The 14106-nt window shown below is 39.1% G+C and overlaps 1 protein-coding gene across 1 annotated transcript in view; it reads left to right on the top strand.

Annotated features, from left to right (window-relative positions):
* Nucleotides 1–12424, top strand: part of LOC107776162 (uncharacterized) — a 59236-nt gene extending 46812 nt beyond the window's left edge. The window contains exon 19 of the mRNA XM_075230804.1: nucleotides 11999–12424. The gene's annotated coding sequence lies outside the window, so the exon portion shown is untranslated. The remainder of the gene's footprint in view (nucleotides 1–11998) is intronic.
* Nucleotides 12425–14106: the final 1682 nt, after the last annotated feature.

The raw sequence follows: 14106 nt of genomic DNA, 5'->3' as shown, positions 1-14106 counted from the left end.
GTTAGTTGCTTAGCCAAATCACTTAAATGCTCTGTTTTATTTCTTGATGACCTTGTTTTTATACAGGAACGCAGTACAGGGTGGATCATTGATACCGGGCGTGAATCATATAGACTTTATTACCTTATCCTTGCAAAATCACATGGACTCACATCTTGTCTTCCTTCAACAACTTGTCCTGTTACTGATTCACCAGATTTATTACATAAACGGTTGGGATATCCTAGTTTGTCAAAACTTCAGAAAATGGTACCTGGTTTATCTCACTTGTCTACTCTAGAGTGTGAGTCATGTCAGCTCGGTAAGCATACCCGCTCCCATTTCCCTTGGCGTCTTGATAATCGAGCAGAGTCACCTTTTACATTAGTCCATTTAGATTTTTGGGGTCCTAGTCGGGTCAGTTCTACCTTGAGATTCCGCTACTTTGTCAGTTTCATTGATGATTATTCCAGGTGCACTTGGATATTTTTGATGAAAAACCGATCCGAGTTGTTTTCTATTTTCCAGACCTTCCACACTGAAATTCAAAATCAATTTGGGGTTTCTATCCGCACATTTCGTAGTGATAATGCCCTAGAGTATGTCTTTCCCATTTCAGCAGTTTATGAACTCTCATGGGATTATTCATCAAATATCTTGTCCGTACACATCTCAACAAAATAGGGTAGCTGAAGGAAAGAATAGACATCTTATTGAAATTGCTCGTACCCTGCTCATACAATATCATGTTCCGTTGCGTTTTTGGGGGGATGCAGTTCTTACATCTTGCTATCTTATTAATCGTATACCATCTTCAGCTATCCAGAATCAAGTTCCATTCTCTGTCCTGTTTCTCCACTTACCTTTTTTCTCTCTTCCACCCTTTGTCTTTGAAAGCACGTGTTTTGTTCATAACCTTACTCCAGGAAAAGATAAGTTAGCTTCTTGTGCTCTTAAGTGCGTATTTCTGGGTTACTCGAGAACGCAAAAGGGGTATCGATGCTATTCTCCTGACCACCAGCGGTACCTTATGTCCGCTGATGTTACCTTCTTTGAAACCCAATCATACTTCACAGGTCAAAGTAATCACTTATGTTAGTTTACAGATATGTATAGTATAGTCTTGTCCCACATTGGAAGAGGAGTAATATCTCCTTGTAGTGTATAGCTATAAATATGGACCTCTTGTATTGTATTTATCATCCAATATCAATAACATATTTTCTCCCGTGCCTTCTCACATGGTATCAGAGCATTAGTGAGAAAAGATCGTTGTGAGTCATTCCAGCGTTAACGGGGAAGAAAGAACTTAGTCATCGTGCAATTTTTTCCGGTGACCTAAGGCTTGTCTAAGTGAAAGTCACTTTCTGTCGGTGTTGTGCTAAAACCAACACCACCACGAGGTAGATTACCCTCCGACGACCAACCCCTGAAAATTTATCCGGCAGAAAAGCCGCCACGCTCCTCCACGCGCCGGCAACAACTTTTCCGGCGAGGGTTCTGGCCACTTTTCGGCCATTTTTTCGCGAAGCTTCTTCAGGACAGTCTGCTCTCCTCAAAATTCCGAGCCTACCCATCTAATTCAAATCAAATTCCGACCATTTTATATTTTCTGGCGTGAACAATGACCTTTCCGACCATTTTTTGAAAACATTTCTTCAGGACAGCTTGCTCGCAAGGGAATTCCGAGTCTATCAATCCTGGTTACGACAAATTCCGACAACTTTGAAATTTTCCGGCGAGCTACAGTGTTTCCAGCATGAACAGTGTTTCCGGCGCAGAACAATGTTCTATTTTCCTGCTGTAAACAGTGTTTTTCAAGCTATTTCTTCAGTTTTCTCACAGGAGTTACTTCTTTCCACTATTTCAAGTTAACCCTACTACTACAAATTGTAGCGACATGGGAACCGATGCTTTGAATAGTCGGATGGTTTCTTTAGCAGATTATATTGAGTTCCTTCAGTACAAAGCATGTAAGCAGACATCTTCTGAGATAGCTTCTGTTGTTCAAACAGGTAATAGCGTGACTTGTTTCTCCCGATCTTCATCCTCTGAGTCTTGGATCATCGATTCAGGTGCATCAGATCATATTTCTGGTAACAAATCTTTTTTCACTACTATTTCGTATTCTCAATCTCTTCCAAAAGTCACAATGGCCAATGGGTCTCAAACCATGGCAACTGCAATAGATCAAGCAAGCCCACTTCCTTCCTTACCTTTAGATTCAATCCTTTATGTTCCCAATAGTCCTTTTAATCTCATAGCTGTTAGTCGCTTAGCCAAATCACTTAAATGCGTTGTTTTATTTCTTGATGACCAAGTTTTTATACAGGAACGCAGTACGGGGCGGATCATTGGTACCAGGCGTGAATCAAACGGACTTTATTACCTTATCCTTGCTAAATCACATGGACTCACATCTTATCTTCCTTCTACAACTTGTCCTGTTAGCGATTCACCAGATTTATTACATAAACGGTTGGGACATCCCAGTTTGTCAAAACTTCAAAAAATGGTATCTGGTTTATCTCACTTGTCAGCTCTAGAGTGTGAGTCATGTCAACTTGGTAATCATACTCGCTTCCATTAGTAACCTTTTACTTTAGTTCATTCAGATGTTTGGGGTCCTAGTCGGGTCAGTTCCACCTTGGGATTCCGCTACTTTGTCAGTTTCATTGATGATTATTCCAGGTGCACTTGGACATTTTTGATAAAAAATCGATCTGAGCTGTTTTCTATTTTCCAGACCTTCCACGCTGAAATTCAAAATTAATTTGGGGTTTCTATTCGCACATTTCGTAGTGATAATGCCCGAGAGTATTTGTCTTCCCCATTTCAGCAGTTTATGAAATCTCATGGGATTATTCATCAAACATCTTGTCCGTACACATCTCAACAAAATGGGGTAGCTGAAAGAAAGAATAGACATCTTATTGAAACTGCTCGTACCCTACTCATACAATCTCATGCTCCGTTGCGTTTTTGGGGGATGCAGTTCTTACATCTTGCTATCTTATTAATCGTATGCCATCTTCAGTTATCCAGAACCAAGTTCCATTCTCTGTCATGTTTCCCCACTTACCTTTGTTCTCTCTTCCACCCCGTATCTTTGGAAGCGCTTGTTTTGTCCATAACCTTACTCCAGGAACAGATAAGTTAGCTCCTCGTGCTCTTAAGTGCGTATTTTTGGGTTTCTCGAGAACACAAAAGGGGTATCGATGCCACTTTCCTAACCTTCAGCGGTACCTTATGTACGTTGATGTTACCTTCTTTGAAACCCAATCATACTTCACAGGTTCAGGTCATCACTTAGATATTTTTGAGGTACTACCAGTTTCATCTTTTGGAGATTCAGTCACTCCAGCTCCACCACCTATAGCTCCAGTTCCACCGCCTACAGCTCCAGTTGTAGCTCCACCACCTATAGCTCCAGTTCCTCCACATAATCCAGTTCAACCTTCTGCAGCTCCACCACTCTTGACTTATCATCGTCGTCCACATCCAGCATCAGGCCCAGGTGATTCACGCCCCGCATCAGATTCTGCACCTACTGCGGACTTGTCTCCTCTTAGTCAACTAATTGCACTCCGCAAAGGTGTACGATCTACACTTAATCCTAATCCCCACTATGTCGGTTTAAGTTATCATCGTCTGTCGTCACCTCATTATGCTTTTATATCTTCTTTGCCCACTGTTTCTATCCCTAAGTCTACAGGCGAGGCACTATCTCATCCAGGATGGCGACAGGCTATGACTGACGAGATGTCTGCTTTAAATGCGAGTGGCACTTTGGAGCTTGTTCCTCTTCCTTCAGGTAAGTCTACTGTTGGTTGTCATTGGGTTTATGCAGTCAAAGTTGGCCCGGATGGCCAGGTTGATCGGCTTAAGGCTTGTCTTGTTGCAAAAGGTTACACTCAGATTTTTGGGCTTGATTATAGTGACACTTTCTCTCCCGTGGCTAAAGTAGCATCTGTTCGTCTCTTTTTGTCCATGGTTGCTCTACGTCATTGGCCTCTTTATCAGCTAGACATTAAGAATGCTTTTCTCCACGATGATCTTGAGGAAGAAGTTTATATGGAGCAACCACCTGGTTTTGTTGCTCAGGGGGAGTCTAGTGGTCTTGTATGCCGTTTGCGCAGGTCACTATATGGTTTGAAACAGTCCCCTCAAGCTTGGTTTGGTAAGTTTAGCACAGTTATTCAGGAGTTCGGCATGACTCGTAGTGAAGCTGATCTCTCTGTGTTTTATCGGCATTCTGCTCCTAATCTGTGTATTTATCTAGTGGTTTATGTTGATGATATTGTTATTACTGGCAATGATCAGGATGGTATTACTAATCTGGAGCAGCATCTCTTTCAGCACTTCCAGACTAAGGATCTGGGCAGATTGAAGTGATTGAAGTATTTTCTAGGTATTGAGGTCGCTTAATCTAGCTCAGGTATTGTTATTTCACAGCGGAAGTATGCCTTAGACATTCTCGAGGAGACTGGAATGATGGGTTGCAGACCTATTGACTCTCCTATGTATCCGAATGCTAAGCTTCTGCCTGGACAGGGGGAGCCTCTTAGAGATCCTACGAGATATAGGAGGTTGGTTGGCAAATTGAATTACCTCAAATTAGCTCACAGTGACTAGACCTGACATTTCTTTTCCAGTGAGTATTGTAAGTCAGTTTATGGATTCTCCCTGTGATAGTCATTGGGATGCAGTTGTTCGCATTCTTCGGTATATAAAGTCAGCTCCAGGCAAAGGATTACTATTCGAGGATCGAGGCCACGAGCATATTGTTGGGTACACAGATGCTGATTGGGCAGGATCACCTTTTGATAGACGTTCTAGTGAGTTCGGCATGACTCGTAGTGAAGCTGATCTCTCTGTGTTTTATCGGCATTCTGCTCCTAATCTGTGTATTTATCTGGTGGTTTATGTTGATGATATTGTTATTACTGGCAATGATCAGGATGGTATTACTAATCTGAAGTAGCATCTCTTTCAGCACTTCCAGACTGAAGTATTTTCTAGGTATTGAGGTCGCTCAGTCTAGCTCAGGTATTGTTATTTCCCAGCGGAAGTATGCCTTAGACATTCTTGAGGAGACTGGAATGATGGGCTGCAGACCTGTTGACACTCCTATGGATCCGAATGCTAAGCTTCTGCCTAGACAGGGGAGCCTCTTAGAGATCCTACGAGATATATGAGGTTGGTTGGCAAATTGAATTACCTCACAGTGACTAGACCTGACATTTCTTTTCCGGTGAGTGTTGTAAGTCAGTTTATGGATTCTCCCTGTTGAGATGCAGTTGTCCGCATTCTTCGGTATATAACGTCTGCTCCAGGCAAAGGGTTACTATTCGATGATCGAGGCCACGAGCAGATTGTTGGGTACACAGATGCTGATTGGGCAGGATCACCTTCTGATAGACGTTCTACGTCTGGATATTGTGTTCTAGTAGGAGGCAATTTGGTCTCTTGGAAGAGTAAGAAACAGAATATAGTTGCTCGATCTAGCGCCAAAGCCGAATATCGGGCCATGACTATGGCAACGTGTGAGCTAGTTTGGTTCAAGCAGTTGCTCAAGGAGTTGAAGTTCGGAGAAATCAGCAAGATGAAACTGGTGTGTGATAATCAAGCTGCTCTTTATATTGCGTCAAATCCGGTGTTCCATGAGAGGACTAAACACATTGAGATCGACTGTCACTTTGTCAGAGAAAAGATACTCTCAGGAGATATTGTTACCAAGTTTGTAAAGTCGAATGATCAGCTAGCAGAATATTTTCACTAAGTCTCTTACTGGTTCTCGTATTAGTTACATCTGTAACAAGCTCGGTTCATATGATTTATATGCACCGGCTTGAGGGGGATTGTTAAGTAGTTAGTCATGTATAGTGTCCCACATCGGGAAGTAGATACCTAATATTATGTAATCAATGTATATAAATAGGCATTGTACAACACTTTAATTAATTAATAAGATTTTTCTCCCGTGCATTCTCACAGGAAAGACAATCATGTCAAATAACTGTGAGATGGGTCAGAACTTTTCAACAGACCTCTTTTATCACCAGGATTACTAAGAGAATCCCGTTGATCATTACTTTTAACATTTAGAGTTATAGGAGTGTTAGCGAGTCCACAAGCGGTCATTCTTGTCTCTTCTGGAATGTCAAGAGCGTACTGACATAGCTGAATTAGACTAGGCAACCTCCATGCCTAGAACATAGCACAGTCTACCTAGGTCCTTGGTATGGAAGCGTTACCTTGAGCTAATCCGTTATTGTTTTCGAGCATTATGCTCAGGAATACGTTTATTTGCTAATATGATGGCCTTTCTCTATTAATAAGGTAAGCTTTCAAGCCGCCGCCCTTTAAAGGAGCGGGCGCAGTCTCTGAAAGTTTTGCAATATAAGTGGCCCTGCTTCAAAGCCCCAGAAAACCCCCTGCGGATCATGGCCTTACCACTTGGTTTTAAGGAGATATTTCAACTTTGCATCCCCTATTGTTACTAGCCTTGATAACTATGTCATCAACATGAGCTACCAAGTAAATACATAAATAAAAGCAGAGTACCAATAGAACACCGAGTAGGCATTTGGACATATCTATTATTTGTTAATAATGGAAATATTATCTGTAAATTAATGTTTGGTTTACAGTTTTATCCATTATTTCAACCTATAACAACATACCCGGTATAATCCTACAAGTGGAGTTTGGGGAATTATTTCAACCACAACTTGAAAAAGAGAACCTGAAGTTGAAAAACTTGTTTGAGTAATCAAGTAAAATTAAGGTTTCACTCATAAAACTTCAATTTTTTCCCCAGTGAAATTCATATCCAACATTATTTCAACTTTCAAATACTATTTTCTTAATTTTAATTTTAAATGCTCCTTTTTTAACTTTAACCAAACATTTGTCCAAACGAGCCCTCAATCAACTTTGTGTCATGCCAATCATGATTGAGAAGACTACTTTAAACCATATACAAATCAACTTAAGCAACATACAAGACTAGACTTCCTGAGCAAAAAACCATGGTGGTTGCTCCATATGTGTTTTATCCTCAAGATTCTTGTGAATAAATGAAGGCTTGTTATCTAACTAGTAAAGAAGCCAATGATGAAAAACAACCATGACAAAAAGCGTCGTAAGGGAGCAACTTTTACCATGGGATAGAATGTATCAGCATAATTATCCGAACATTTGAGTGGCCTTTGCAACCAGCATGCCTTGAGAAAATCAATTTGACCACCTGGACCAACCTCGACTATATAGACTCATCGACAACCAAGAACATATTTTCCGTAGATTCCGAGGAACAAATGCCCAAGTAGCAATAGAGTATAGAACAGACATTTCCTTAATCATAACTTGTTATTTTGGATCTGAAAGAGCTAGTCCTATAGATTCAGGAACACGAATAAGTCAAGGTCGGCGCAAAAGCAAAATATTTTGATGACAAATTATGATAACTCAAACATGTATATATGTAATGAGGATTATGAGCAGAACAGATACGTCTGCAAATAGCCACTTGAAGACTGTTTTGAGAGGCAAGTTTGGAACATGCAAGGGATCTGTTGAACTAGGTGAATCTTATGACTCTGGAGTGGCATACTGGTGGCAACAATAATTCAAAAGCAGTCACGCAGTGGGAGGATATGTAGAGAGGTACTAATAAGAACTCCATTGGTGGTACGGGTAAAACAACAGAGCTTTCAAGATGGTCAGGAAAAGGTGCAAGATAAGATCGAGTTAGGAAAAGGTGACATCAGCTTCCTTAAGGTATCGACAGAGATCAAGTGAGTGACAACAATATTCCTTTTAAACTTGAGTGTAATAAAAAAATACACACTTGAGAGCACGAGGGTCTAGTTTGTCTTGCCCAGCAGTCAGGTCATAACAGAACAAGTTTTACCAATACCCACAAGGAGGAAGAAAATATAGAGGTGGATGTGGGAATAAAACAGACTTAGTCAAAAGCGGTGACACTGTGGGAGGAGATGAAGGAGAGGTACTATCAAGAGCTTTCCTGGTGCTATAAGTAAACAACAGAGGTGTCAAGAAGAAGTTGTAAGATAAGATTGAATTTTGAAAAGGTGTTATTGGCTAACTAAAGGTGTAAACAAAGATTAGGTGATTGGTAACAATATCCCTTCTAAGCTCAAGAATAATTAGAACAAACGCTTGATTGCATGAGGGTCTAGTTTATCTCCTTTAGGTGTTAGGTTATAACGAAACAAGTGCTACCAGAGATACGAGGAGCGAGTCAACATAGAGGTGAATGGGGAAATACAACAAGTAGGGAAATCTGATCCTGGATAGGGGAGGAAGGCATATAATTCATCAAATACTCCCTTCGTTTCAATTTATGTGAACCTATTTTCTTTTTAGTCCGTGCAAAACAAAATGACCCATTTCCTTATTTGGAAATAATTTACCTTTATGCAATGATTTGTAGCCACACAAAATATATGTGCCTCATTTTACACCACAAGTTCAAAAGTCTTCTCTTTTTTCTTAAACTCCGTGTCTAGTCAAATGGGTTCACATAAATTGAAACAGAGGGAGTAATAATATTTGTGAGGATCCCCAGGGCTTTGATCTAGTGGTAAGAGTGCAACTTTCGATGTGTCAGTTAGGCGCACATCACTTGTTCGAATTTTGCCGCACCCAAAAGCCCGATATTTAAGTGGAGAAGAGTAGATGGGCAGGTCCACTATACACAAAGTTTCGAACTGTGCTCCACAGGTTTTCCGGGATTACTCGGTTATAAAAAAAATATGCTGAGAGAGTTGCATCAGTCCTAAATTGTTCGGCACGTGGTTATATAAGTTAGGCCAAATATATATACGACCCCTTAAAGTTGGCTTCAGTTACCATTTTAGCACTTCAACTAAGGTCATTACCTATTGAATACTTAAACTCTAACAAAAATGTACCTATTGAACACAAATGCTGACATGACATAGTATGTGAAAGCACACCCTCTTTTGAGAGCGTGGAAAGGAAAAGCAAAGAAAATAATTTTTTTAATTTTAGATTTTTATCTTCTCTCCTTAATTTTAATTTTTGAGTTTAATTAGGAAATAATTTTTTGCTGTCATCACCTTTAGGACAGCTCCCCCGATAGCCACGGCCTCCGACACCAACTCTATCTCCTTTGGTTTGGAGTTCTAATTTCATTTAGAGTTGGATTCCTTCACTGGATTGATTTTATTCATCGTTTTTGCTACCTAAAAATCTAATTTGAGGAGAAAATTTTGACTTCCATTGGAGCATCGAGCTTGAATTAAAAAAAAAAAAAACAGATCTGAAAATTTTGAGTAGAAATCAATTGGTTGTTATAGATTCTAGCTGAAAACATTTGTTAGAATCTGAATCTAAAGTTTGAGTGCATTTTTGAGCTGGTTCGAATTGGATTCTTGGGTCAAATATTTCAGAGCTGCTCGACGAGGAAGATGACCTGGGTTTCCTTAAGTTCGAGTCTGTTTGATCAAATTACTGAATTTTGTTCTAATTGTCATTCAGAGTCTATAGTTACATTTGAGTTCGATTGGAAATGTATAGGCTGAGATCGGATTAACACAAACCTAAGCAAAATTGAAGAACACCAACTCAGTTTATTTTAATTTGTTATTGGTTTGTTCAGATAAATTGTGGTTGCTTCTACTCGTTATTTGGAGAAGATGGGGCAGGAAAAATTTGGCCAGTGAGGAGTTGGGGACGACGGCGGTAAGGACTGCGCAGGGTTGGGGACGATGCAGACAGGAAATTTTTCTTTTCTTTTATTTTTTTTTTTCCCTTCAGATTTTAGCTTTTTCTTGTCTTTGTTGACATGTCATTTTATCATTGGTCTTGTTTGCCAAGTAGATAGCAACTGATATTCACGCACCAAAGATGATTTGGGATTATCAAAGTTGTGTTTAGTAGGTGCACTTTTGTTGGAGTTGAAGTATTCAATGGGTAATGACCTTAGTTGAAGTGTCAAAATGGAAATTGAAGCCAACTTTAAGGGGCTGCGTATACCTCAATTGAATGCCTATACTTCCTCTCTACTATCCCATTTTGTCGAGAGTTATAAGGGTAAGATATTTGAATAGTCTCGCAAGAGCTCATAAAATGCTGAAATTTAGAGGATAGATATTTTGGTGCATTATTCCTTTGGAAAATGCAAATGTAAACCCCAAGCTGATTTTGCATTTTAGGACAGGTTTGAAAAAGGGAGAACAACTCGTAACAGTCTTTCATTAAGAAAATCTAAGTACACTTTTGATAATCTTCAATGAAGGTGGCAATATTAGAATCTGACTCGATTAGGATCATTGACATTAAGAGAAAGAAGACTCTACCCGAGCATTAGGATGATGAGGAAACAAAGGATGGGTGTGTTTACCAAGGTGGCTTGATTTACATTTTAAGGCATAGATCGCAGAGCCGGGTCCATCCTTAGAGTCTAAAAACTAACGAGAAATCTGATCCAAAAACTGAGAAAATTAGAGCATGTTGGGACCCTAACAATGAAGACCTTTAGCTAAGTTTTCAGTGATTGAAGAGAGCCGAAAGTATAATATGTAGCATTGGATGAAGAAGTTGACCTCAATGGAGAAAAGTGGCTCGTCAGATGGTCGCTGGAAATTGTCTTTCACATCAGCGTGTAAGCTGGACCCCGTAGAAACATTATGGCAAGCACGTGAAGGCACGTCCGCCTTCCGATAATAACACAGTTTCTGAGGTTGTGCTTGCATGAAGATTTTCAGCCTTGTGATGGTATTGGTTTCTGCACAATGTACATGGCAAAAACTTGGGCAGCCGCACAGTCGCTGGAGAAATGCAAAAAAGTTGTATTTTCTCTTCTTTGTTGTGTAAATGCACATCAAGCAAATCCTCACCAAGGCTCTAATACAATGCGAGAATATAAGCAACACGGTAGAGAATATTGAGAGTGCGCATGAAGATTCATGTCTTGTGCTCATATCCTTTTATACACGTGACTCTATCTATTGGATGTGGAACATCAATACCATATTATTTTTATTTATGCTTAATCATTTTCAGCTATCAACATCAATTTTATGCTTTGGATGGATAATTGTTTGCGATTGGTGGTCAAGTAGGTTGGTTCAGTCAAGCGACAGATTGTTAAAGAATGGACGCCCTACCTGTGCTTTTTAAGGCCCAAATGGTTATTCTTGCTATTTGGTTTAGCAGCCAGTTAATGCTTCTTTTTAAGAATCTAGACAATTTGAAACTGAGTTCAGTCAGTTCTGTGTTGCTAACATAACAAACCAAAAAGCTAATCCCAAATGCTAGTATTAACTCCAAACCTAGTTCCTAACAAGTGTCGTGGCATTGTTTATTTATCTACATGTCACAGAGATGCTATGTTGGAATCTTCTCACCATCTCCACTAAGCTAGTCCAGCTTACCAACTCACAGTTGTCTGTTTGGCTTTTGAGGTTTTGTTGCATCTACATAGAAGTTTGGAAGTTCTCTATTCCTCGCATATGGATTTTTACATGCTTCCCAGCTAGCACTTTAATTCGAAAAAAAAATTAAAAGAAAAAAATAAAATAATAAGAACCCATTGTGACTGCATAGCATCTACTGTCTTACTCTATCCCCATATGGGTATGGAATATTAGATTAGTTTTCCCAAGTTACCCTTGCTTCAACTGGCATTAGGGCGTTCATGTTTCTTTTTATTTGGTTCTTAGCCAAAACCTGATACCAGCCGTGAATGCAAATCCAGTTCTGTTGCTTCCTTTTTTTCGATAACTGGTGCGTATTGTCAAAACTGGAAATGTCGGATACTTGAGCAGCCACTAACTGAGCAAATAGCAACATCTAATGTAGGTTTTGAAGTGTAGGCTACAAGATGAGTTTTTCTACTACATGATGTGTGAGTAAAAATTTTCTGAAGGCTAGCGGAAAACCATTAATATTAGATGGGTAGTTATTTTAGAATATAGAGGCATGCTTGTTCATCTGCTCATTCGTTTCTCCTTATTTCCTGCAGGTTCAAAGTGGCTTGAGGTAATGGAGCTCTGTCCAGACAAAATACTTCCGTGGGCAAGCATTGGGTTGCTTGCTGCTGGCGTTATTTATAGCTTGTACATCCAGGAACCAGGCGGTTGGATTCATTTGAAAAATTTCCATGACAATCCAATTTTGCCATTTGCCTATGGAGTGATGGTAAATGGTTTTGTTGGACCTGTCGGAAAAACTAGAAAGTTTCTATGGCAATTAGGACAATGCAAAGTTTATATAACCCGAGTTTGCATTTGATCTAGGTTTCAAGTTGGATGACACACGAGATTAGAAGAAATTTTAAGAGAGCGCTTGTGATGATGTCGAAAGCAGGGTCCGTGTTGGTTAATGTTGCATAAACCAGTGTAGGAACGTGAATAATTAATTTGGAAATAAAATGTTATTTCTGGCCAAAGTAATATATGTATTTTATCTGTTTGTTGTTTCATCTATATTCTTTGTTATTAGTATTCTCAATTTGGTGCTGAGGATATGCTGCCGAGCACTTATAAGCAAATGAACTGTTTTTGAACGTTATTAGTTGGTTTTATCAGCTTTATGTAGTATCACTTAATTGAGATTAGGAATTTTTATTTCCTAATATTAGGTGATTTTTTCTCATATGCTCAAGTTTTGATGGGCAGAGTTACTCATCTTTGCTGGTGGGAGGTAGCAGGTACCCGGTAGAATAATCAAGGTGTCACTAGGTGGTCCGAGCATTGCCAGTACTAAAAAACAAAAGACAACTTTCTTTGGGACTTGGTTTTTGCTAGTAATTTATTCTAGTAAGTGAGGTCGTGAATGAAAGATCTCGAGAAAATACTGAAACGGCAGAGCAACACTAAAAGAGGTGCCCACTGCTGTCAATGCTATCAATATGTTGGAGAATGAGGAAAACAAAACTATTTTTGTTTTTATTTGTTCAAACGTGAACTGCGGTTTCGCCAAGTTTCGAAGATTTGTTGTTTCTGAAGTTCCACGTTGTATTGTTTATGCATTTTTCGTTCTTGTACTCTTTCTTCGGATGATTAATGTCTTTGCTGAATGCTTGAAGACTTGAAGTAGTGGATCAAAATGCTTATTCAAAAAATAGGGTTATAATGGTTAAATTAGTCAAGATAGTGAGAATTTTTGGACTCTTAATCGGTATGTCTGAAAAAGTTGACCTCTTTTTTCAATAAAACAAAATTTTCTCCCTCCGAACTAGGGGTATACGCAGAATTTTTCGTAAGCGGTGTTATATTTGATGAAGTGGACAAAGACATAAATATATATAGTAACATCAAATTAAAAAAATGTACCTTACTACAACTCTTCTCGACGAGTTTTCATATTTTGGAAGGTATTCATAATAGCCTCATCAGAAATAAGACTAAATACATCCTTGTCACGACTCAATTTTCACTATATCCTTTGGCCTTCGCAATTTCTTCTTTTGTTTGTGTTCATGAACTGTTTGTGAACCAATATGTTATCATGCTATCTCTGTTTGCAGCCCTATTTTCCTTGAGATTAGTTTATGATTCTGAACTTTTTCTAACATTAGAACTTGCCTAATTTTTAACCCGAATTCTGGATTTCTTAAGTATGTTTAGCTTAATGTTTTGTATGTTTCTGGGTACCTATGCCTACTACCGCTATGAGCCCATCTCCCTACCTTATTCAAAACTTATGAGGAACCAGCTCATTGCCCTGAATGTGTTCATATGCATTGCTTCCAGTAGGTCATTCATGTGTAACTTGTTAACTTGCTTAATGATCATGTAATTTCTGAATGTTATTGCTACTTGAATCTCTAAAACAAGTATGATCATTCTAATGTGTGCTCTTTAACCTGCTCAATTCTGTGTTTCTAAGTGTTGCTCAAGACTTTCTAGGGTAAACCTCAATGTTTAGCCTTTTCCTGCATATGGTCAATTGGCACTAGGCTTGATGATCACCTATCTTGTTAAACTAAGGTTGATATTTTCACCAATCCTAATGTCTGCTTGTCCTGTTAACCTAGAATTAGCATGTTCTTCTACCTACTATGAATTCTTTAGAATCTTGTGCTATAGTTAATGTCCATCATGTTAAGTCTCATGTTCAACTAACTAT

Source organism: Nicotiana tabacum, chromosome 15 (assembly GCF_000715075.1).
Source record: "Nicotiana tabacum cultivar K326 chromosome 15, ASM71507v2, whole genome shotgun sequence".
Classification (NCBI taxonomy): Eukaryota; Viridiplantae; Streptophyta; class Magnoliopsida; order Solanales; family Solanaceae; genus Nicotiana; species Nicotiana tabacum.
The sequence above is the reverse complement of the archived record's forward strand: the minus strand, read 5'-3'. Positions and strand labels throughout refer to the sequence as shown.